Below are 17,500 nucleotides of genomic sequence, written 5' to 3'. Positions count from 1 at the left end.
TACTCCCAGGTGGTCTCCCATCCAAGTACTAACCAACCCCGGCTCTGCTTAGCTTCCAAGAGCAGGCTTGTTCAGGGTGGTGTGGCTGTATGTATTGGTCTCCTATTGACCTACATCTCTTATACATCTAAAAACCAGCATTGAAGGAAGCCGGAACAAGAGAGAAAAAAAAAAAGCCTACAGCACCTGGTATTCCCAGGTGTTCTCCCATCCAAGTACTAACCAGGCTTGGCCCTGCTTAGCTTCCAAGATCAGACAAGATTGGGCTTGTTTAGAGATGTGTAGCTGTAGGTTTTGGTTTCCTATTGACCTACATCTCTTATACATCTAGAAACCAGCATTGAAGGAAGCCGGAACAAGAGAGAAGAAAAAAAGGCCTACAGAACCTGGTATTCCCAGGTGGTCTCCCATCCAAGTACTAACCAGGCCCATCCCTGCTTAGCTTTCAAGATCAGATGAGATTGGGCTTGTTCAGGGTGGTGTGGCTGTAGGTATTGTTTTCCTATTGACCTACATCTCTTATACATCTCAAAACAAGCATTGAAGGAGGCCGGAACAAGAGAGAAAAAAAAAAGCCTACAGCACCTGGTATTTCCAGGTGGTCTCACATCCAAGTACTAACCAGGCCCAGCCCTGCTTAGCTTCCAAGATCAGATGAGATTGGGCTTGTTCAGGGTGGTGTGGCTGTAGGTATTGCTTTCCTATTGACCTACATCTCTTATACATCTCAAAACCAGCATTGAAGGAAGTCGGAACAAGAGAGAAAAAAAAAAGGGCCTACAGCACCTGGAATCCCCAGGTGGTCTCGCATCCAAGTACTAACCAGGCCTGGCTCTGCTTAGCTTCCAAGATCAGGCTTGTTCAGGGTGGTGTGGCTGTAGGTATTGTTTTTCTATTGACCTACATCTCTTATACATCTAGAAAACAGCATTGAAGGAAGCCGGAACAAGAGAGAAGAAAAAAAGGCCTACAGCACCTGGTATTCCCAGGTGGTCTCCCATCCAAGTACTAACCAGGCCCGGCTCTGCTTAGCTTCCAAGATCAGACGAGATTGGGCTTGTTCAGGGTGGTGTGGCTGTAGGTATTGTTTTCCTATTGACCTACATCTCTTATACATCTAGAAACCAGCATTGAAGGAAGCCGGAACAAGAGAGAAGAAAAAAAGGCCTACAGCACCTGGTATTCCCAGGTGGTCTCCCATCCAAGTACTAACCAAGCCTGGCTCTGCTTAGCTTCCAAGATCAGACGAGATTGGGCTTGTTCAGGGTGGTGTGGCTGTAGGTATTGGTTTCCTATTGACCTACATCTCTTATACATCTCAAAACCAGCATTGAAGGAGGCTGGAACAAGAGCCTACAGCACCTGGTATTTCCAGGTGGTCTCCCATCCAAGTACTAACCAGGCCCAGCCCTGCTTAGCTTCCAAGATCAGATGAGATTGGGCTTGTTCAGGGTGGTGTGGCTGTAGGTATTGGTTTACGATTGACCTACATCTCTTATACATCTCAAAACCAGCATTGAAGGAAGTCGGAACAAGAGAGAAAAAAAAAAGGGCCTACAGCACCTGGTATCCCCAGGTGGTCTTGCATCCAAGTACTAACCAGGCCCGGCTCTGCTTAGCTTCCAAGATCAGGCTTGTTCAGGGTGGTGTGGCTGTAGGTATTGGTTTCCTATTGACCTACATCTCTTATACATCTAAAAACCAGCATTGAAGGAAGCCGGAACAAGAGAGAAAAAAAAAAAGCCTACAGCACCTGGTATTCCCAGGTGGTCTCCCATCCAAGTACTAACCAGGCCTGGCCCTGCTTAGCTTCCAAGATCAAACGAGACTGGGCTTGTTTAGAGATGTGTAGCTGTAGGTTTTGGTTTCCTATTGACCTACATCTCTTATAATCTCAAAACCAGCATTGAAGGAAGCCGGAACAAGAGAGAAAAAAAAAAGGCCTACAGCACCTGGTATTCCCAGGTGGTCTCCCATCCAAGTACTAACCAGGCCTGTCCCTGCTTAGCTTCCAAGATCAGACGAGATTGGGCTTGTTCAGGGTGGTGTGGCTGTAGGTATTGTTTTTGTATTGACCTACATCTCTTATACATCTCAAAACCAGCATTGAAGGAGGCCGGAACAAGAGAGAAAAAAAAAGTACTAACCAGCCCTGGACCTGCTTAGCTTTCAAGATCAGAAGAGATTGGGCTTGTTCAGGGTGGTGTGGCTGTAGGTATTGGTTTCCTATTGACCTACATCTCTTATACATCTCAAAACCAGCATTGAAGGAGGCCGGAACAAGAGAGAAAAAAAAAAGCCTACAGCATCTGGTATTTCCAGGTGGTCTCCCATCCAAGTACTAACCAGGCCTGGCCCTGCTTAGCTTCCAAGATCAGACGAGATTGGCTTGTTCAGGGTGGAGTGGCTGTAGATATTGGTTTCCTATTGACCTACATCTCTTATACATCTCAAAACCAGCATTGAAGGAAGCCGGAACAAGAGAGAAAAAAAAAAGGCCTACAGCACCTGGTATTCCCCGGTGGTCTCCCATCAAAGTACTAATCAGGTACGGCCCTGCTTAGCTTCCAAGATCAAACGAGATTGGGCTTGTTCAGAGATGTGTGGCTGTAGGTATTGGTTAACTATTGACCTACATCTCTTATAATCTCAAAACCAGCATTGAAGGAAGCCGGAACAAGAGAGAAAAAAAAAGGATTACAGCACCTTGTATTCCCAGGTGGTCTCCTATCCAAATACTAACCAGGCCAAGCCCTGCTTAGCTTCCAAGATCAGATGAGATTGGGTTTATTCAGGGTGGTGTGGCTGTAGGTATTGGGTTCCTAATGAACTACATCTCTTATACATCTCAAAACCAGCATTGAAGGAATCCAGAACAAGAGAGAAAAAAAAAGGCATACAGCACCTGGTATTCCAGGTGGTCTCCCATCCAAGTACTAACCAGGCCTGGCACTGCTTAGCTTCCAAGATCAGACGAGATTGTGCTTGTTCAAAGTGGAGTGGTTGTAGGTATTGGTTTCTTAATGAACTACATCTCTTATACATCTCAAAACCAGCATTGAAGGAAGCCAGAACAAGAGAGAAAAAAAAATGGCCTACGGCACCTGGTATTCCCAGGTGGTCTCCTATCCAAATACTAACCAGGCCAAGCCCTGCTTAGCTTCCAAGATCAGATGAGATTGGGTTTATTCAGGGTGGTGTGGCTGTAGGTATTGGTTTCCTAATGACCTACATCACTTATACATCTCAAAATAAGCATTGAAGGAAGCCGAAACAAGAGAGGGAAAAAAAAGGCCTACAGCACCTGGTATTCCCAGGTGGTCTCCCATTCAAGTACTAACTAGGCCGGCGCTGCTTATCTTGAAAAGATCAGACGAGATTGTGCTTGTTCAAGGTGGAGTGGTTGTAGGTATCGGTTTCCTATTGACCTACATCTCTTATACATCTCAAAACCAGCATTGAAGGAAGCCGGAACAAGAGAGATAAAAAAAAAGGCCTACAGCAGCTGGTATTGCCAGGTGGTCTCCCATCCAAGTACTAACCAGGCCCGGCCCTGCTTAGCTTCCAAGATCAGACGAGATTGGGCTTGTTCAGGGTGGTGTGGCTGTAGGTATTGGTTTCCTATTGACCTACATCTCTTATACATCTCAAAACCAGCATTGAAGGAAGCCGGAACAAGAGAGAAAAAAAAAAGGCCTACAGCACCTGGTATTCCCAGGTGGTCTCCCATCAAAGTACTAACCAGGTCCGGTCCTGCTTAGCTTCCAAGTTCAAACGAGATTGGGATTGTTCAGAGATGTGTAGCTGTAGTTATTGGTTTTGTATTGACCTACATCTCTTATAATCTCAAAACCAGCATTGAAGGAAGCCGGAACAAGAGAGAAAAAAAAAGGCCTACAGCACCTGGTATTCCCAGGTGGTCTCCCATCCAAGTACTAACCAGGCCTGTCCCTGCTTAGCTTCCAAGATCAGACGAGATTGGGCTTGTTCAGGGTGGTGTGGCTGTAGGTATTGTTTTTGTATTGACCTACATCTCTTATACATCTCAAAACCAGCATTGAAGGAGGCCGGAACAAGAGAGAAAAAAAAAGTACTAACCAGGCCTGGACCTGCTTAGCTTTCAAGATCAGAAGAGATTGGGCTTGTTCAGGGTGGTGTGGCTGTAGGTATTGGTTTCCTATTGACCTACATCTCTTATACATCTCAAAACCAGCATTGAAGGAGGCCGGAACAAGAGAGAAAAAAAAAAGCCTACAGCATCTGGTATTTCCAGGTGGTCTCCCATCCAAGTACTAACCAGGCCTGGCCCTGCTTAGCTTCCAAGATCAGACGAGATTGGCTTGTTCAGGGTGGAGTGGCTGTAGGTATTGGTTTCCTATTGACCTACATCTCTTATACATCTCAAAACCAGCATTGAAGGAAGCCGGAACAAGAGAGAAAAAAAAAAGGCCTACAGCACCTGGTATTCCCCGGTGGTCTCCCATCAAAGTACTAATCAGGTATGGCCCTGCTTAGCTTCCAAGATCAAACGAGATTGGGCTTGTTCAGAGATGTGTGGCTGTAGGTATTGGTTAACTATTGACCTACATCTCTTATAATCTCAAAACCAGCATTGAAGGAAGCCGGAACAAGAGAGAAAAAAAAAAGGATTACAGCACCTTGTATTCCCAGGTGGTCTCCTATCCAAATACTAACCAGGCCAAGCCCTGCTTAGCTTCCAAGATCAGATGAGATTGGGTTTATTCAGGGTGGTGTGGCTGTAGGTATTGGGTTCCTAATGAACTACATCTCTTATACATCTCAAAACCAGCATTGAAGGAAGCCAGAACAAGAGAGAAAAAAAAAGGCATACAGCACCTGGTATTCCCAGGTGGTCTCCCATCCAAGTACTAACCAGGCCTGGCACTGCTTAGCTTCCAAGATCAGACGAGATTGTGCTTGTTCAAAGTGGAGTGGTTGTAGGTATTGGTTTCTTAATGAACTACATCTCTTATACATCTCAAAACCAGCATTGAAGGAAGCCAGAACAAGAGAGAAGAAAAAAAGGCCTACAGCACCTGGTATTCCCAGGTGGTCTCACATCCAAGTACTAACCAGGCCCAGCCCTGCTTAGCTTCCAAGATCAGACGAGATTGGGCTTGTTCAGGGTGGTGTGGCTGTAGGTATTGTTTTCCTATTGACCTACATCTCTTATACATCTAGAAACCAGCATTGAAGGAAGCCGGAACAAGAGAGAAGAAAAAAAGGCCTACAGCACCTGGTATTCCCAGGTGGTCTCCCATCCAAGTACTAACCAAGCCTGGCTCTGCTTAGCTTCCAAGATCAGACGAGATTGGGCTTGTTCAGGGTGGTGTGGCTGTAGGTATTGGTTTCCTATTGACCTACATCTCTTATACATCTCAAAACCAGCATTGAAGGAGGCCGGAACAAGAGAGAAAAACAAGAGCCTACAGCACCTGGTATTTCCAGGTGGTCTCCCATCCAAGTACTAACCAGGCCCAGCCCTGCTTAGCTTCCAAGATCAGATGAGATTGGGCTTGTTCAGGGTGGTGTGGCTGTAGGTATTGGTTTACTATTGACCTACATCTCTTATACATCTCAAAACCAGCATTGAAGGAAGTCGGAACAAGAGAGAAAAAAAAAAGGGCCTACAGCACCTGGTATCCCCAGGTGGTCTTGCATCCAAATACTAACCAGGCCCGGCTCTGCTTAGCTTCCAAGATCAGGCTTGTTCAGGGTGGTGTGGCTGTAGGTATTGGTTTCCTATTGACCTACATCTCTTATACATCTAAAAACCAGCATTGAAGGAAGCCGGAACAAGAGAGAAAAAAAAAAAGCCTACAGCACCTGGTATTCCCAGGTGGTCTCCCATCCAAGTACTAACCAGGCCTGGCCCTGCTTAGCTTCCAAGATCAAACGAGATTGGGCTTGTTTAGAGATGTGTAGCTGTAGGTTTTGGTTTCCTATTGACCTACATCTCTTATAATCTCAAAACCAGCATTGAAGGAAGCCGGAACAAGAGAGAAAAAAAAAAGGCCTACAGCACCTGGTATTCCCAGGTGGTCTCCCATCCAAGTACTAACCAGGCCTGTCCCTGCTTAGCTTCCAAGATCAGACGAGATTGGGCTTGTTCAGGGTGGTGTGGCTGTAGGTATTGTTTTTGTATTGACCTACATCTCTTATACATCTCAAAACCAGCATTGAAGGAGGCCGGAACAAGAGAGAAAAAAAAAAGTACTAACCAGGCCTGGACCTGCTTAGCTTTCAAGATCAGAAGAGATTGGGCTTGTTCAGGGTGGTGTGGCTGTAGGTATTGGTTTCCTATTGACCTACATCTCTTATACATCTCAAAACCAGCATTGAAGGAGGCCGGAACAAGAGAGAAAAAAAAAAGCCTACAGCATCTGGTATTTCCAGGTGGTCTCCCATCCAAGTACTAACCAGGCCTGGCCCTGCTTAGCTTCCAAGATCAGACGAGATTGGCTTGTTCAGGGTGGAGTGGCTGTAGGTATTGGTTTCCTATTGACCTACATCTCTTATACATCTCAAAACCAGCATTGAAGGAAGCCGGAACAAGAGAGAAAAAAAAAAGGCCTACAGCACCTGGTATTCCCCGGTGGTCTCCCATCAAAGTACTAATCAGGTACGGCCCTGCTTAGCTTCCAAGATCAAACGAGATTGGGCTTGTTCAGAGATGTGTGGCTGTAGGTATTGGTTAACTATTGACCTACATCTCTTATAATCTCAAAACCAGCATTGAAGGAAGCCGGAACAAGAGAGAAAAAAAAAAGGATTACAGCACCTTGTATTCCCAGGTGGTCTCCTATCCAAATACTAACCAGGCCAAGCCCTGCTTAGCTTCCAAGATCAGATGAGATTGGGTTTATTCAGGGTGGTGTGGCTGTAGGTATTGGGTTCCTAATGAACTACATCTCTTATACATCTCAAAACCAGCATTGAAGGAAGCCAGAACAAGAGAGAAAAAAAAAGGCATACAGCACCTGGTATTCCCAGGTGGTCTCCCATCCAAGTACTAACCAGGCCTGGCACTGCTTAGCTTCCAAGATCAGACGAGATTGTGCTTGTTCAAAGTGGAGTGGTTGTAGGTATTGGTTTCTTAATGAACTACATCTCTTATACATCTCAAAACCAGCATTGAAGGAAGCCAGAACAAGAGAGAAAAAAAAAAGGCCTACAGCACCTGGTATTCCCAGGTGGTCTCCTATCCAAATACTAACCAGGCCAAGCCCTGCTTAGCTTCCAAGATCAGATGAGATTGGGTTTATTCAGGGTGGTGTGGCTGTAGGTATTGTTTTCCTAATGACCTACATCACTTATACATCTCAAAATAAGCATTGAAGGAAGCCGGAACAAGAGAGGAAAAAAAATGGCCTACAACACCTGGTATTCCTAGGTGGTCTCCCATTCAAGTACTAACTAGGCCCGGTGCTGCTTATCTTTCAAGATCAGACGAGATTGTGCTTGTTCAAGGTGGAGTGGTTGTAGGTATGGTTTCCTATTGACCTACATCTCTTATACATCTTAAAACCAGCATTGAAGGAAGCCGGAACAAGAGAGAAAAAAAAAAGGCCTACAGCACCTGGTATTCCCAGGTGTTCTCCCATCAAAGTACTAACCAGGTCTGGCCCTGCTTAGCTTCCAAGACCAAATGAGATTGGGCTTGTTCAGAGATGTGTAGCTGTAGGTATTGGGTCCTATTGACCTGCATCTCTTATAATCTCAAAACCAGCATTGAAGGAAGCCGGAACAAGAGAGATAAAAAAAAAAGGCCTACAGCAGCTGGTATTGCCAGGTGGTCTCCCATCCAAGTACTAACCAGGCCCAGCCCTGCTTCGCTTCCAAGATCAGACGAGATTGGGCTTGTTCAGGGTGGTGTGGCTGTAGGTATTGGTTTCCTATTGACCTACATCTCAAAACCAGCATTGAAGGAAGCCGGAACAAGAGAGAAAAAAAAAGGCCTACAGCATCTGGTATTCCCAGGTGGTCTCCCATCAAAGTACTAACCAGGTCCGGCCCTGCTTAGCTTCCAAGACCAAACGAGATTGGGCTTGTTCATAGATGTGTAGCTGTAGGTATTGGTTTTCTATTGACCTACATCTCTTATAATCTCAAAACCAGCATTGAAGGAAGCCGGAACAAGAGAGAAAAAAAAAAGCCTACAGCACCTGGTATTCCCAGGTGGTCTCCCATCCAAGTACTAACCAGGCCCGGCCCTGCTTAGCTTTCAAGATCAGACGAGATTGGGCTTGTTCAGGGTTGTGCGGCTGTAGGTATTGTTTTCCTATTGACCTACATCTCTTATACATCTAAAAACCAGGATTGAAGGAAGCCGTAACAAGAGAGAAAAAAAAAAAGCCTACAGCACCTGGTATTCCCAGGTGGTCTCCCATCCAAGTACTAACTAGGCCAAGCCCTGCTTAGCTTCCAAGATCAGATGAGATTGGGCTTGTTCAGGGTGGTGTGGCTGTAGGTATTGGTTTCTTAATGACCTACATCACTTATACATCTCAAAACCAGCATTGAAGGAAGCCAGAACAAGAGAGAAAAAAAAAAGTGCTAACCAGGCCCGGAACTGCTTAGCTTTCAAGATCAGACGAGATTGGGCTTGTTCAGGGTGGTGTGGCTGTAGGTATTGGTTCCCTATTGACCTACATCTCTTATACATCTCAAAACCAGCATTGAAGGAAGTCGGAACAAGAGAGAAAAAAAAAAATGCCTACAGCACCTGGTATTCCCAGGTGGTCTCGCATCCAAGTACTAACCAGGCCCGGCTCTGCTTAGCTTCCAAGATCAGATGAGATTGGGCTTGTTTAGGGTGTTGTGGCTGTAGGATTTGGTTTCTTAATGACCTACATCACTTATACATCTGAAAACCAGCATTGAAGGAAGCCGGATCAAAAGAGAAAAAAAAAGGCCTACAGCACCTGGTTTTCCCAGGTGGTCTCCCATCCATGTACTAACTAGGCCTGGCGCAGCTTATCTTTCAAGATCAGACGAGATTGTGCTTGTTCAAGGTGGAGTGGCTGTAGGTATTAGTTTCCTATTGACCTACATCTCTTATAAATCTCAACACCAGCATTGAAGGAAGCCAGAACAAGAGAGAAAAAAAAAAGGCCTACAGCACCTAGTATTCCCAGGTGGTCTCCCATCCAAGTACTAACCAGGCCCAGCCCTGCTTAGCTTCCAAGATCAGATGAGATTGGGCTTGTTCAGGGTGGTGTGGCTGTAGGTATTGTTTTTCTATTGACCTACATCTCTTATACATCTAGAAACCAGCATTGAAGGAAGCCGGAACAAGAGAGAAGAAAAAAAGGCCTACAGCACCTGGTATTCCCAGGTGGTCTCCCATCCAAGTACTAACCAGGCACGGCTCTGCTTAGCTTCCAAGATCAGACGAGATTGGGCTTGTTCAGGGTGGTGTGGCTGTAGGTATTGGTTTCCTATTGACCTACATCTCTTATACATCTCAAAACCAGCATTGAAGGAGGCCGGAACAAGAGAGAAAAAAAAAAGCCTACAGCACCTGGTATTTCTGGGTGGTCTCCCATCCAAGTACTAACCAGGCCCAGCCCTGCTTAGCTTCCAAGATCAGACAAGATTGGGCTTGTTCAGGGTGGTGTGGCTGTAGGTATTGGTTTCCTAATGACCTACATCACTTATACATCTCAAAATAAGCATTGAAGGAAGCCGGAACAAGAGAGGGGAAAAAAAGGCCTACAGCACCTGGTATTCCCAGGTGGTCTCCCATTCAAATACTAACTAGGCCCGGCGCTGCTTATCTTTCAAGATCAGACGAGATTGTGCTTGTTCAAGGTGGAGTGGTTGTAGGTATTGGTTTCCTATTGACCTACATCTCTTATACATCTCAAAACCAGCATTGAAGGAAGCCGGAACAAGAGAGATAAAAAAAAAGGCCTACAGCAGCTGGTATTGCCAAGTGGTCTCCCATCCAAGTACTAACCAGGCGCGGCCCTGCTTAGCTTCCAAGATGAAACAAAATTGGGCTTGTTCAGGGTGGTGTGGCTGTAGGTATTGGTTTCCTATTGACCTACATCTCTTATACATCTCAAAACCAGCATTGAAGGAAGCCGGAACAAGAGAGAAAAAAAAAAGGCCTACAGCACCTGGTATTCCCAGGTGGTCTCCCATCAAAGTACTAACCAGGTGCAGCCCTGCTTAGCTTCCAAAATCAAACGAGATTGGGATTGTTCAGAGATGTGTAGCTGTAGGTAATGGTTAACTATTGACCTACATCTCTTATAATCTCAAAACCAGCATTGAAGGAAGCCGGAACAAGAGAGAAAAAAAAAAGGATTACAGCACCTTGTATTCCCAGGTGGTCTCCTATCCAAATACTAACCAGGCCAAGCCCTGCTTAGCTTCCAAGATCAGATGAGATTGGGTTTATTCAGGGTGGTGTGCCTGTAGGTATTGGGTTCCTAATGAACTACATCTCTGATACATCTCAAAACCAGCATTGAAGGAAGCCAGAACAAGAGAGAAAAAAAAAGGCCTACAGCACCTGGTATTCCCAGGTGGTCTCCCATCCAAGTACTAACCAGGCCTGGCACTGCTTAGCTTCCAAGATCAGACGAGATTGTGCTTGTTCAAAGTGGAGTGGTTGTAGGTATTGGTTTCCTAATGAACTACATCTCTTATACATCTCAAAACCAGCATTGAAGGAAGCCAGAACAAGAGAGAAAAAAAAAAGGCCTACAGCACCTGGTATTCCCAGGTGGTCTCCTATCCAAATACTAACCAGTCCAAGCCCTGCTTAGCTTCCAAGATCAGATGAGATTGGGTTTATTCAGGGTGGTGTGGCTGTAGGTATTGTTTTCCTAATGACCTACATCACTTATACATCTCAAAATAAGCATTGAAGGAAGCCGGAACAAGAGAGAAAAAAAAAAGGCCTACAGCACCTAGTATTCCCAGGTGGTCTCCCATCAAAGTACTAACCAGGTGCAGCCCTGCTTAGCTTCCAAGATCAAAAGAGATTGGGATTGTTCAGAGATGTGTAGCTGTAGGTAATGGTTTTGTATTGACCTACATCTCTTATAATCTCAAAACCAGCATTGAAGGAAGCCGGAACAAGAGAGAAAAAAAAGGCCTACAGCACCTGGTATTCCCAGGTGGTCTCCCATCCAAGTACTAACCAGGCCTGGCCCTGCTTAGCTTTGAAGATCAGATGAGATTGGGCTTGTTCAGGGTGGTGTGGCTGTAGGTATTGTTTTCTTATTGACCTACATCTCTTATACATCTAGAAACCAGCATTGAAGGAAGCCGGAACAAGAGAGAAGAAAAAAAGGCCTACAGCACCTGGTATTCCCAGGTGGTCTCCCATCCAAGTACTAACCAGGCCCAGCTCTGCTTAGCTTCCAAGATCAGACGAGATTGGGCTTGTTCAGGGTGGTGTGGCTGTAGGTATTGGTTTCCTATTGACCTACATCTCTTATACATCTCAAAACCAGCATTGAGGGAGGCCGGAACAAGAGAGAAAAAAAAAGCCTACAGCACCTGGTATTTCCAGGTGGTCTACCATCCAAGTACTAACCAGGCCCAGCCCTGCTTAGCTTCCAAGATCAGACGAGATTGGGCTTGTTCAGGGTGGTGTGGCTGTAGGTATTGTTTTCCTATTGACCTACATCTCTTATACATCTAAAAACAAGCATTGAAGGAAGCCGGAACAAGAGAGAAAAAAAAAAAGGCCTACAGCACCTGGTATTCCCAGGTGGTCTCCCATCCAAGTACTAACCAGGCCCAGCCCTGCTTAGCTTCCAAGATCAGACAAGATTGGACTTGTCCAGGGTGGTGTGGCTGTAGGTATTGGTTTCCTAATGACCTACATCACTTATACATTTTAAAACCAGCATTGAAGGAAGCCAGAACAAGAGAGAAAAAAAAAAGTACTAAACAGGCCCGGACCTGCTTAGCTTTCAAGATCAGACGAGATTGGTCTTGTTCAGGGTGGTGTGGCTGTAGGTATTGGTTTCCTATTGACCTACATCTCTTATACATCTCAAAACCAGCATTGAAGGAGGCCGGAACAAGAGAGAAAAAAAAAAAGCCTACAGCATCTGGTATTTCCAGGTGGTCTCCCATCCAAGTACTAACCAGGCCCAGCCCTGCTTAGCTTCCAAGATCAGATGAGATTGGGCTTGTTCAGGGTGGTGTGGCTGTAGGTATTGGTTTTCTATTGACCTACATCTCTTATACATATCAAAACCAGCATTGAAGGAGGCAGGAACAAGAGAGGAAAAAAAAAGCCTACAGCACCTGATATTTCCAGGTGGTTTACCATCCAAGTACTAACCAGGCCCAGCCCTGCTTAGCTTCCAAGATCAGATGAGATTGGGCTTGTTCAGTGTGGGGTGGCTGTAGGTAATGGTTTCCTATTGACCTACATCTCTTATACATCTCAAAACCAGCATTGAAGAAAGTCGGAACAAGAGAGAAAAAAAAAAGGGCCTACAGCACCAGGTATTCCCAGGTGGTCTCGCATCCAAGTACTAACCAACCCCGGCTCTGCTTAGCTTCCAAGATCAGGCTTGTTCAGGGTGGTGTGGCTGTAGGTATTGGTTTCCTATTGACTTACATCTCTTATACATCTAAAAACCCGCATTGAAGGAAGCCGGAACAAGAGAGAAAAAAAAAAAGCCTACAGCACCTGGTATTCCCAGGTGGTCTCCCATCCAAGTACTAACCAGGCCTGGCCCTGCTTAGCTTCCAAGATCAGACGAGATTGGGCTTGTTTAGAGATGTGTAGCTGTAGGTTTTGGTTTCTTATTGACCTACATCTCTTATTATCTCAAAACCAGCATTGAAGGAAGCCGGAACAAGAGAGAAAAAAAAAAGGCCTACAGCACCTGGTATTCCCAGGTGGTCTCCCATCCAAGTACTAACCATGCCCGTCCCTGCTTAGCTTCCAAGATCAGACGAGATTGGGCTTGTTCAGGGTGGTGTGGCTGTAGGTATTGTTTTCCTATTGACCTACATCTCTTATACATCTCAAAACCAGCATTGAAGGAGGCCGGAACAAGAGAGAAAAAAAAGAAGCCTACAGCATCTGGTATTTCCAGGTGGTCTCCCATCCAAGTACTAACCAGGCCCAGCCCTGCTTAGCTTCCAAGATCAGATGAGATTGGGCTTGTTCAGGGTGGTGTGGCTGTAGGTAATGATTTCCTATTGACCTACATCTCTTATACATCTCAAAACCAGCATTGAAGAAAGTCGGAACAAGAGAGAAAAAAAAAAAGGCCTACAGCACCTGGTATTCCCAGGTGGTCTCGCATCCAAGTACTAACCAACCCCGGCTCTGCTTAGCTTCCAAGATCAGGCTTGTTCAGGGTGGTGTGGCTGTAGGTATTGGTTTCCTATTGACTTACATCTCTTATACATCTAAAAACCAGCATTGAAGGAAGCCGGAACAAGAGAGAAAAAAAAAAAGCCTACAGCACCTGGTATTCCCAGGTGGTCTCCCATCCAAGTACTAACCAGGCCTGGCCCTGCTTAGCTTCCAAGATCAGATGAGATTGGGCTTGTTTAGAGATGTGTAGCTGTAGGTTTTGGTTTCCTATTGACCTACATCTCTTATTATCTCAAAACCAGCATTGAAGGAAGCCGGAACAATAGAGAAAAAAAAAAGGCCTACAGCACCTGGTATTCCCAGGTGGTCTCCCATCCAAGTACTAACCAGGCCTGTCCCTGCTTAGCTTCCAAGATCAGACGAGATTGGGCTTGTTCAGGGTGGTGTGGCTGTAGGTATTGTTTTCCTATTGACCTACATCTCTTATACATCTAGAAACCAGCATAGAAGGAAGCCGGAACAAGAGAGAAGAAAAAAAGGCCTACAGCCCCTGGTATTCCCAGGTGGTCTCCCATCCAAGTACTAACCAGGCCCGTCCCTGCTTAGCTTCCAAGATCAGACGAGATTGGGCTTGTTCAGGGTGGTGTAGCTGTAGGTATTGTTTTCCTATTGACCTACATCTCTTATACATCTAGAAAACAGCATTGAAGGAAGCCAGAACAAGAGAGAAGAAGAAAAGGCCTACAGCACCTGGTATTCCCAGGTGGTCTCCCATTCAAGTACTAACCAGGCCCGGCTCTGCTTAGCTTCCAAGATCAGACGAGATTGGGCTTGTTCAGGATGGTGTGGTTGTAGGTATTGGTTTCCTATTGACCTACATCTCTTATACATCTCAAAACCAGCATTGAGGGAGGCCGGAACAAGAGAGAAAAAAAAAGCCTACAGCACCTGGTATTTCCAGGTGGTCTACCATCCAAGTACTAACCAGGCCCAGCCCTGCTTAGCTTCCAAGATCAGACGAGATTGGGCTTGTTCAGGGTGGTGTGGCTGTAGGTATTGTTTTCCTATTGACCTACATCTCTTATACATCTAAAAACAAGCATTGAAGGAAGCCGGAACAAGAGAGAAAAAAAAAAAGGCCTACAGCACCTGGTATTCCCAGGTGGTCTCCCATCCAAGTACTAACCAGGCCCAGCCCTGCTTAGCTTCCAAGATCAGACAAGATTGGACTTGTCCAGGGTGGTGTGGCTGTAGGTATTGGTTTCCTAATGACCTACATCACTTATACATTTTAAAACCAGCATTGAAGGAAGCCAGAACAAGAGAGAAAAAAAAAAGTACTAAACAGGCCCGGACCTGCTTAGCTTTCAAGATCAGACGAGATTGGTCTTGTTCAGGGTGGTGTGGCTGTAGGTATTGGTTTCCTATTGACCTACATCTCTTATACATCTCAAAACCAGCATTGAAGGAGGCCGGAACAAGAGAGAAAAAAAAAAAGCCTACAGCATCTGGTATTTCCAGGTGGTCTCCCATCCAAGTACTAACCAGGCCCAGCCCTGCTTAGCTTCCAAGATCAGATGAGATTGGGCTTGTTCAGGGTGGTGTGGCTGTAGGTATTGGTTTTCTATTGACCTACATCTCTTATACATATCAAAACCAGCATTGAAGGAGGCAGGAACAAGAGAGGAAAAAAAAAGCCTACAGCACCTGATATTTCCAGGTGGTCTACCATCCAAGTACTAACCAGGCCCAGCCCTGCTTAGCTTCCAAGATCAGATGAGATTGGGCTTGTTCAGTGTGGGGTGGCTGTAGGTAATGGTTTCCTATTGACCTACATCTCTTATACATCTCAAAACCAGCATTGAAGAAAGTCGGAACAAGAGAGAAAAAAAAAAGGGCCTACAGCACCAGGTATTCCCAGGTGGTCTCGCATCCAAGTACTAACCAACCCCGGCTCTGCTTAGCTTCCAAGATCAGGCTTGTTCAGGGTGGTGTGGCTGTAGGTATTGGTTTCCTATTGACTTACATCTCTTATACATCTAAAAACCCGCATTGAAGGAAGCCGGAACAAGAGAGAAAAAAAAAAAGCCTACAGCACCTGGTATTCCCAGGTGGTCTCCCATCCAAGTACTAACCAGGCCTGGCCCTGCTTAGCTTCCAAGATCAGACGAGATTGGGCTTGTTTAGAGATGTGTAGCTGTAGGTTTTGGTTTCTTATTGACCTACATCTCTTATTATCTCAAAACCAGCATTGAAGGAAGCCGGAACAAGAGAGAAAAAAAAAAGGCCTACAGCACCTGGTATTCCCAGGTGGTCTCCCATCCAAGTACTAACCATGCCCGTCCCTGCTTAGCTTCCAAGATCAGACGAGATTGGGCTTGTTCAGGGTGGTGTGGCTGTAGGTATTGTTTTCCTATTGACCTACATCTCTTATACATCTCAAAACCAGCATTGAAGGAGGCCGGAACAAGAGAGAAAAAAAAGAAGCCTACAGCATCTGGTATTTCCAGGTGGTCTCCCATCCAAGTACTAACCAGGCCCAGCCCTGCTTAGCTTCCAAGATCAGATGAGATTGGGCTTGTTCAGGGTGGTGTGGCTGTAGGTATTGGTTTTCTATTGACCTACATCTCTTATACATATCAAAACCAGCATTGAAGGAGGCCGGAACAAGAGAGGAAAAAAAAAGCCTACAGCACCTGATATTTCCAGGTGGTCTCCCATCCAAGTACTAACCAGGCCCAGCCCTGCTTAGCTTCCAAGATCAGATGAGATTGGGCTTGTTCAGGGTGGTGTGGCTGTAGGTAATGGTTTCCTATTGACCTACATCTCTTATACATCTCAAAACCAGCATTGAAGAAAGTCGGAACAAGAGAGAAAAAAAAAAGGGCCTACAGCACCTGGTATTCCCAGGTGGTCTCGCATCCAAGTACTAACCAACCCCGGCTCTGCTTAGCTTCCAAGATCAGGCTTGTTCAGGGTGGTGTGGCTGTAGGTATTGGTTTCCTATTGACTTACATCTCTTATACATCTAAAAACCCGCATTGAAGGAAGCCGGAACAAGAGAGAAAAAAAAAAAGCCTACAGCACCTGGTATTCCCAGGTGGTCTCCCATCCAAGTACTAACCAGGCCTGGCCCTGCTTAGCTTCCAAGATCAGACGAGATTGGGCTTGTTTAGAGATGTGTAGCTGTAGGTTTTGGTTTCCTATTGACCTACATCTCTTATTATCTCAAAACCAGCATTGAAGGAAGCCGGAACAAGAGAGAAAAAAAAAAGGCCTACAGCACCTGGTATTCCCAGGTGGTCTCCCATCCAAGTACTAACCAGGCCCGTCCCTGCTTAGCTTCCAAGATCAGACGAGATTGGGCTTGTTCAGGGTGGTGTGGCTGTAGGTATTGTTTTCCTATTGACCTACATCTCTTATACATCTAGAAACCAGCATTGAAGGAAGCCGGAACAAGAGAGAAGAAAAAAAGGCCTACAGCCCCTGGTTTTCCCAGGTGGTCTCCCATCCAAGTACTAACCAGGCCCATCCCTGCTTAGCTTCCAAGATCAGACAAGATTAGGCTTGTTCAGGGTGGTGTGGCTGTAGGTATTGCGTTCCTATTGACCTACATCTCTTATACATCTAGAAAACAGCATTGAAGGAAGCCAGAACAAGAGAGAAGAAAAAAAGGCCTACAGCACCTGGTATTCCCAGGTGGTCTCCCATCCAAGTACTAACCAGGCCCGGCTCTGCTTAGCTTCCAAGATCAGACGAGATTGGGCTTGTTCAGGGTGGTGTGGTTGTAGGTATTGGTTTCCTATTGACCTACATCTCTTATACATCTCAAAACCAGCATTGAAGGAGGCCGGAACAAGAGAGAAAAAAAAAGCCTACAGCACCTGGTATTTCCAGGTGGTCTCCCATCCAAGTACTAACCAGGCCCAGCCCTGCTTAGCTTCCAAGATCAGACGAGATTGGGCTTGTTCAGGGTGGTGTGGCTGTAGGTATTGTTTTCCTATTGACCTACATCTCTTATACATCTAAAAACAAGCATTGAAGGAAGCCGGAACAAGAGAGAAAAAAAAAAAGGCCTACAGCACCTGGTATTCCCAGGTGGTCTCCCATCCAAGTACTAACCAGGCCCAGCCCTGCTTAGCTTCCAAGATCAGACGAGATTGGGCTTGTCCA

General features: G+C 45.7%; 26 non-coding genes and 48 pseudogenes across 26 annotated transcripts in view; all 74 read right to left on the bottom strand.

The window, feature by feature from the left end:
* Positions 1–174: 174 nt before the first annotated feature.
* LOC142116999 (5S ribosomal RNA) lies at positions 175–293 on the bottom strand (annotated as a pseudogene).
* An 81-nt stretch (positions 294–374) lies between these two features.
* Positions 375–493, bottom strand: LOC142116637 (5S ribosomal RNA). Its single transcript, XR_012682540.1, has one exon. It is a non-coding gene; the product is annotated as a 5S ribosomal RNA (ribosomal RNA).
* An 80-nt stretch (positions 494–573) lies between these two features.
* Positions 574–692, bottom strand: LOC142116705 (5S ribosomal RNA; annotated as a pseudogene).
* A 272-nt stretch (positions 693–964) lies between these two features.
* LOC142116587 (5S ribosomal RNA) lies at positions 965–1,083 on the bottom strand. Its single transcript, XR_012682493.1, has one exon. It is a non-coding gene; the product is annotated as a 5S ribosomal RNA (ribosomal RNA).
* Positions 1,084–1,164: 81 nt separating this feature from the next.
* On the bottom strand, positions 1,165–1,283 carry LOC142116766 (5S ribosomal RNA; annotated as a pseudogene).
* Positions 1,284–1,350: 67 nt separating this feature from the next.
* Positions 1,351–1,469, bottom strand: LOC142117011 (5S ribosomal RNA). Its single transcript, XR_012682612.1, has one exon. It is a non-coding gene; the product is annotated as a 5S ribosomal RNA (ribosomal RNA).
* A 272-nt stretch (positions 1,470–1,741) lies between these two features.
* On the bottom strand, positions 1,742–1,860 carry LOC142116901 (5S ribosomal RNA; annotated as a pseudogene).
* An 80-nt stretch (positions 1,861–1,940) lies between these two features.
* Positions 1,941–2,059, bottom strand: LOC142116613 (5S ribosomal RNA). The gene has a single exon (XR_012682517.1). It is a non-coding gene; the product is annotated as a 5S ribosomal RNA (ribosomal RNA).
* Positions 2,060–2,297: 238 nt separating this feature from the next.
* Positions 2,298–2,415, bottom strand: LOC142116963 (5S ribosomal RNA; annotated as a pseudogene).
* Positions 2,416–2,496: 81 nt separating this feature from the next.
* On the bottom strand, positions 2,497–2,615 carry LOC142116942 (5S ribosomal RNA; annotated as a pseudogene).
* Positions 2,616–2,694: 79 nt separating this feature from the next.
* On the bottom strand, positions 2,695–2,813 carry LOC142116916 (5S ribosomal RNA; annotated as a pseudogene).
* An 80-nt stretch (positions 2,814–2,893) lies between these two features.
* On the bottom strand, positions 2,894–3,011 carry LOC142117003 (5S ribosomal RNA; annotated as a pseudogene).
* Positions 3,012–3,092: 81 nt separating this feature from the next.
* Positions 3,093–3,211, bottom strand: LOC142116801 (5S ribosomal RNA; annotated as a pseudogene).
* Positions 3,212–3,493: 282 nt separating this feature from the next.
* Positions 3,494–3,612, bottom strand: LOC142116813 (5S ribosomal RNA; annotated as a pseudogene).
* An 81-nt stretch (positions 3,613–3,693) lies between these two features.
* On the bottom strand, positions 3,694–3,812 carry LOC142116922 (5S ribosomal RNA; annotated as a pseudogene).
* A 79-nt stretch (positions 3,813–3,891) lies between these two features.
* LOC142116612 (5S ribosomal RNA) lies at positions 3,892–4,010 on the bottom strand. The gene has a single exon (XR_012682516.1). It is a non-coding gene; the product is annotated as a 5S ribosomal RNA (ribosomal RNA).
* A 238-nt stretch (positions 4,011–4,248) lies between these two features.
* LOC142116958 (5S ribosomal RNA) lies at positions 4,249–4,366 on the bottom strand (annotated as a pseudogene).
* An 81-nt stretch (positions 4,367–4,447) lies between these two features.
* Positions 4,448–4,566, bottom strand: LOC142116945 (5S ribosomal RNA; annotated as a pseudogene).
* An 80-nt stretch (positions 4,567–4,646) lies between these two features.
* On the bottom strand, positions 4,647–4,765 carry LOC142116915 (5S ribosomal RNA; annotated as a pseudogene).
* Positions 4,766–4,845: 80 nt separating this feature from the next.
* LOC142116950 (5S ribosomal RNA) lies at positions 4,846–4,964 on the bottom strand (annotated as a pseudogene).
* An 81-nt stretch (positions 4,965–5,045) lies between these two features.
* On the bottom strand, positions 5,046–5,164 carry LOC142116606 (5S ribosomal RNA). Its single transcript, XR_012682510.1, has one exon. It is a non-coding gene; the product is annotated as a 5S ribosomal RNA (ribosomal RNA).
* An 81-nt stretch (positions 5,165–5,245) lies between these two features.
* LOC142116765 (5S ribosomal RNA) lies at positions 5,246–5,364 on the bottom strand (annotated as a pseudogene).
* An 80-nt stretch (positions 5,365–5,444) lies between these two features.
* On the bottom strand, positions 5,445–5,563 carry LOC142117010 (5S ribosomal RNA). Its single transcript, XR_012682611.1, has one exon. It is a non-coding gene; the product is annotated as a 5S ribosomal RNA (ribosomal RNA).
* Positions 5,564–5,835: 272 nt separating this feature from the next.
* Positions 5,836–5,954, bottom strand: LOC142116864 (5S ribosomal RNA; annotated as a pseudogene).
* Positions 5,955–6,034: 80 nt separating this feature from the next.
* Positions 6,035–6,153, bottom strand: LOC142116611 (5S ribosomal RNA). Its single transcript, XR_012682515.1, has one exon. It is a non-coding gene; the product is annotated as a 5S ribosomal RNA (ribosomal RNA).
* A 239-nt stretch (positions 6,154–6,392) lies between these two features.
* On the bottom strand, positions 6,393–6,510 carry LOC142116955 (5S ribosomal RNA; annotated as a pseudogene).
* An 81-nt stretch (positions 6,511–6,591) lies between these two features.
* LOC142116941 (5S ribosomal RNA) lies at positions 6,592–6,710 on the bottom strand (annotated as a pseudogene).
* Positions 6,711–6,790: 80 nt separating this feature from the next.
* On the bottom strand, positions 6,791–6,909 carry LOC142116912 (5S ribosomal RNA; annotated as a pseudogene).
* Positions 6,910–6,989: 80 nt separating this feature from the next.
* Positions 6,990–7,108, bottom strand: LOC142116949 (5S ribosomal RNA; annotated as a pseudogene).
* Positions 7,109–7,189: 81 nt separating this feature from the next.
* Positions 7,190–7,308, bottom strand: LOC142116728 (5S ribosomal RNA; annotated as a pseudogene).
* Positions 7,309–7,389: 81 nt separating this feature from the next.
* LOC142116978 (5S ribosomal RNA) lies at positions 7,390–7,508 on the bottom strand (annotated as a pseudogene).
* Positions 7,509–7,588: 80 nt separating this feature from the next.
* Positions 7,589–7,707, bottom strand: LOC142116940 (5S ribosomal RNA; annotated as a pseudogene).
* Positions 7,708–7,788: 81 nt separating this feature from the next.
* Positions 7,789–7,907, bottom strand: LOC142116832 (5S ribosomal RNA; annotated as a pseudogene).
* A 69-nt stretch (positions 7,908–7,976) lies between these two features.
* Positions 7,977–8,095, bottom strand: LOC142116970 (5S ribosomal RNA; annotated as a pseudogene).
* Positions 8,096–8,174: 79 nt separating this feature from the next.
* On the bottom strand, positions 8,175–8,293 carry LOC142116809 (5S ribosomal RNA; annotated as a pseudogene).
* An 81-nt stretch (positions 8,294–8,374) lies between these two features.
* LOC142116691 (5S ribosomal RNA) lies at positions 8,375–8,493 on the bottom strand (annotated as a pseudogene).
* Positions 8,494–8,734: 241 nt separating this feature from the next.
* Positions 8,735–8,853, bottom strand: LOC142116909 (5S ribosomal RNA; annotated as a pseudogene).
* An 80-nt stretch (positions 8,854–8,933) lies between these two features.
* LOC142117002 (5S ribosomal RNA) lies at positions 8,934–9,052 on the bottom strand (annotated as a pseudogene).
* Positions 9,053–9,133: 81 nt separating this feature from the next.
* Positions 9,134–9,252, bottom strand: LOC142116761 (5S ribosomal RNA). Its single transcript, XR_012682583.1, has one exon. It is a non-coding gene; the product is annotated as a 5S ribosomal RNA (ribosomal RNA).
* An 81-nt stretch (positions 9,253–9,333) lies between these two features.
* Positions 9,334–9,452, bottom strand: LOC142116751 (5S ribosomal RNA; annotated as a pseudogene).
* Positions 9,453–9,532: 80 nt separating this feature from the next.
* Positions 9,533–9,651, bottom strand: LOC142116789 (5S ribosomal RNA; annotated as a pseudogene).
* Positions 9,652–9,732: 81 nt separating this feature from the next.
* Positions 9,733–9,851, bottom strand: LOC142116976 (5S ribosomal RNA; annotated as a pseudogene).
* A 282-nt stretch (positions 9,852–10,133) lies between these two features.
* LOC142116954 (5S ribosomal RNA) lies at positions 10,134–10,252 on the bottom strand (annotated as a pseudogene).
* An 80-nt stretch (positions 10,253–10,332) lies between these two features.
* On the bottom strand, positions 10,333–10,451 carry LOC142116962 (5S ribosomal RNA; annotated as a pseudogene).
* Positions 10,452–10,531: 80 nt separating this feature from the next.
* On the bottom strand, positions 10,532–10,650 carry LOC142116908 (5S ribosomal RNA; annotated as a pseudogene).
* Positions 10,651–10,731: 81 nt separating this feature from the next.
* Positions 10,732–10,850, bottom strand: LOC142116849 (5S ribosomal RNA; annotated as a pseudogene).
* Positions 10,851–10,931: 81 nt separating this feature from the next.
* Positions 10,932–11,050, bottom strand: LOC142116959 (5S ribosomal RNA; annotated as a pseudogene).
* Positions 11,051–11,128: 78 nt separating this feature from the next.
* LOC142116794 (5S ribosomal RNA) lies at positions 11,129–11,247 on the bottom strand (annotated as a pseudogene).
* An 81-nt stretch (positions 11,248–11,328) lies between these two features.
* LOC142116553 (5S ribosomal RNA) lies at positions 11,329–11,447 on the bottom strand. The gene has a single exon (XR_012682462.1). It is a non-coding gene; the product is annotated as a 5S ribosomal RNA (ribosomal RNA).
* A 79-nt stretch (positions 11,448–11,526) lies between these two features.
* Positions 11,527–11,645, bottom strand: LOC142116645 (5S ribosomal RNA). The gene has a single exon (XR_012682547.1). It is a non-coding gene; the product is annotated as a 5S ribosomal RNA (ribosomal RNA).
* An 82-nt stretch (positions 11,646–11,727) lies between these two features.
* Positions 11,728–11,846, bottom strand: LOC142116641 (5S ribosomal RNA). Its single transcript, XR_012682543.1, has one exon. It is a non-coding gene; the product is annotated as a 5S ribosomal RNA (ribosomal RNA).
* A 240-nt stretch (positions 11,847–12,086) lies between these two features.
* LOC142116670 (5S ribosomal RNA) lies at positions 12,087–12,205 on the bottom strand. Its single transcript, XR_012682570.1, has one exon. It is a non-coding gene; the product is annotated as a 5S ribosomal RNA (ribosomal RNA).
* Positions 12,206–12,285: 80 nt separating this feature from the next.
* On the bottom strand, positions 12,286–12,404 carry LOC142116872 (5S ribosomal RNA; annotated as a pseudogene).
* Positions 12,405–12,676: 272 nt separating this feature from the next.
* On the bottom strand, positions 12,677–12,795 carry LOC142116848 (5S ribosomal RNA; annotated as a pseudogene).
* An 80-nt stretch (positions 12,796–12,875) lies between these two features.
* Positions 12,876–12,994, bottom strand: LOC142116620 (5S ribosomal RNA). Its single transcript, XR_012682523.1, has one exon. It is a non-coding gene; the product is annotated as a 5S ribosomal RNA (ribosomal RNA).
* Positions 12,995–13,075: 81 nt separating this feature from the next.
* Positions 13,076–13,194, bottom strand: LOC142116668 (5S ribosomal RNA). The gene has a single exon (XR_012682568.1). It is a non-coding gene; the product is annotated as a 5S ribosomal RNA (ribosomal RNA).
* Positions 13,195–13,466: 272 nt separating this feature from the next.
* LOC142116817 (5S ribosomal RNA) lies at positions 13,467–13,585 on the bottom strand (annotated as a pseudogene).
* An 80-nt stretch (positions 13,586–13,665) lies between these two features.
* Positions 13,666–13,784, bottom strand: LOC142116610 (5S ribosomal RNA). Its single transcript, XR_012682514.1, has one exon. It is a non-coding gene; the product is annotated as a 5S ribosomal RNA (ribosomal RNA).
* Positions 13,785–13,865: 81 nt separating this feature from the next.
* On the bottom strand, positions 13,866–13,984 carry LOC142116618 (5S ribosomal RNA). The gene has a single exon (XR_012682521.1). It is a non-coding gene; the product is annotated as a 5S ribosomal RNA (ribosomal RNA).
* Positions 13,985–14,065: 81 nt separating this feature from the next.
* LOC142116786 (5S ribosomal RNA) lies at positions 14,066–14,184 on the bottom strand (annotated as a pseudogene).
* A 79-nt stretch (positions 14,185–14,263) lies between these two features.
* LOC142116644 (5S ribosomal RNA) lies at positions 14,264–14,382 on the bottom strand. Its single transcript, XR_012682546.1, has one exon. It is a non-coding gene; the product is annotated as a 5S ribosomal RNA (ribosomal RNA).
* Positions 14,383–14,464: 82 nt separating this feature from the next.
* LOC142116640 (5S ribosomal RNA) lies at positions 14,465–14,583 on the bottom strand. The gene has a single exon (XR_012682542.1). It is a non-coding gene; the product is annotated as a 5S ribosomal RNA (ribosomal RNA).
* A 240-nt stretch (positions 14,584–14,823) lies between these two features.
* LOC142116667 (5S ribosomal RNA) lies at positions 14,824–14,942 on the bottom strand. Its single transcript, XR_012682567.1, has one exon. It is a non-coding gene; the product is annotated as a 5S ribosomal RNA (ribosomal RNA).
* An 80-nt stretch (positions 14,943–15,022) lies between these two features.
* LOC142116838 (5S ribosomal RNA) lies at positions 15,023–15,141 on the bottom strand (annotated as a pseudogene).
* Positions 15,142–15,413: 272 nt separating this feature from the next.
* LOC142116845 (5S ribosomal RNA) lies at positions 15,414–15,532 on the bottom strand (annotated as a pseudogene).
* An 80-nt stretch (positions 15,533–15,612) lies between these two features.
* LOC142116619 (5S ribosomal RNA) lies at positions 15,613–15,731 on the bottom strand. Its single transcript, XR_012682522.1, has one exon. It is a non-coding gene; the product is annotated as a 5S ribosomal RNA (ribosomal RNA).
* Positions 15,732–15,812: 81 nt separating this feature from the next.
* On the bottom strand, positions 15,813–15,931 carry LOC142116666 (5S ribosomal RNA). Its single transcript, XR_012682566.1, has one exon. It is a non-coding gene; the product is annotated as a 5S ribosomal RNA (ribosomal RNA).
* An 80-nt stretch (positions 15,932–16,011) lies between these two features.
* On the bottom strand, positions 16,012–16,130 carry LOC142116588 (5S ribosomal RNA). The gene has a single exon (XR_012682494.1). It is a non-coding gene; the product is annotated as a 5S ribosomal RNA (ribosomal RNA).
* Positions 16,131–16,402: 272 nt separating this feature from the next.
* On the bottom strand, positions 16,403–16,521 carry LOC142116844 (5S ribosomal RNA; annotated as a pseudogene).
* An 80-nt stretch (positions 16,522–16,601) lies between these two features.
* On the bottom strand, positions 16,602–16,720 carry LOC142116859 (5S ribosomal RNA). Its single transcript, XR_012682592.1, has one exon. It is a non-coding gene; the product is annotated as a 5S ribosomal RNA (ribosomal RNA).
* An 81-nt stretch (positions 16,721–16,801) lies between these two features.
* LOC142116753 (5S ribosomal RNA) lies at positions 16,802–16,920 on the bottom strand (annotated as a pseudogene).
* An 81-nt stretch (positions 16,921–17,001) lies between these two features.
* On the bottom strand, positions 17,002–17,120 carry LOC142116678 (5S ribosomal RNA; annotated as a pseudogene).
* A 79-nt stretch (positions 17,121–17,199) lies between these two features.
* On the bottom strand, positions 17,200–17,318 carry LOC142116570 (5S ribosomal RNA). Its single transcript, XR_012682478.1, has one exon. It is a non-coding gene; the product is annotated as a 5S ribosomal RNA (ribosomal RNA).
* Positions 17,319–17,400: 82 nt separating this feature from the next.
* The window catches only part of LOC142116700 (5S ribosomal RNA), a 119-nt gene continuing 19 nt past the window's right edge, over positions 17,401–17,500 (bottom strand). Inside the window, exon 1 of the ribosomal RNA XR_012682577.1 lies at positions 17,401–17,500. This exon is cut by the window's right edge and continues 19 nt beyond it. This is a non-coding gene — a ribosomal RNA (5S ribosomal RNA).

This window comes from Mixophyes fleayi, unplaced genomic scaffold (assembly GCF_038048845.1).
Source record: "Mixophyes fleayi isolate aMixFle1 unplaced genomic scaffold, aMixFle1.hap1 Scaffold_1683, whole genome shotgun sequence".
Classification (NCBI taxonomy): Eukaryota; Metazoa; Chordata; class Amphibia; order Anura; family Limnodynastidae; genus Mixophyes; species Mixophyes fleayi.
The sequence above is the reverse complement of the archived record's forward strand: the minus strand, read 5'-3'. Positions and strand labels throughout refer to the sequence as shown.